Genomic DNA, 584 nt, shown 5'->3' on the forward strand with positions numbered 1-584 from the left:
TGTGTCCTTTCAGATTGCATTCAATATTGAAATAGTTTAAAATTCCTTTTTTTTCCTAGGTCCTTATAGTATTTTATTTCTTTGAGATAAAATGAAAATGTTGTCTAATTTTAAATGTTTTGTAAAGGTTATGCTATGTGAAGACCTTTCTAAGGTGAAGATTTAATACAGTGATGTCAAACTAACATTAAATTCTATGATTTACGTGTATTGTTACTTGTAGTTTTGTAATCAACATTTTACTTACTGTTTTTCATTTCTTGCATCTGAAGAATAAAAAATATGGAATATTTCACAAATTTTCATATCATCCTCTTGCAAGTGCCATGTTAATCTCTGTATTGTAATTTGAGTATATATGCTGCTGAAGCATGTAGTATCCTCTAAATTTAAGTAGTTAATTATGCAACCTTTATACAGGCTTATATCTTTGGGTGCATATTTGTAACAAGAAATATTATTGTTCCTAACAATGCTATTGAACTTATTTCCCTAAAATTCTACGTATAGTGGAAAAAATCATATGGTTTGGTCGATTGCTCACATTTGCAATTTTTTGTCAATGACTATTTTAATTCTTTTTC

General features: G+C 27.6%; 1 pseudogene; it reads right to left on the reverse strand.

The window, feature by feature from the left end:
• Nucleotides 1-276: 276 nt before the first annotated feature.
• Nucleotides 277-373, reverse strand: LOC122126382 (annotated as a pseudogene).
• Between the last annotated feature and the right edge of the window lie 211 nt (nt 374-584).

This window comes from Dipodomys spectabilis, unplaced genomic scaffold (genome assembly GCF_019054845.1).
Source record: "Dipodomys spectabilis isolate Male_0828 unplaced genomic scaffold, ASM1905484v1 ptg000276l, whole genome shotgun sequence".
Lineage (NCBI taxonomy): Eukaryota > Metazoa > Chordata > Mammalia > Rodentia > Heteromyidae > Dipodomys > Dipodomys spectabilis.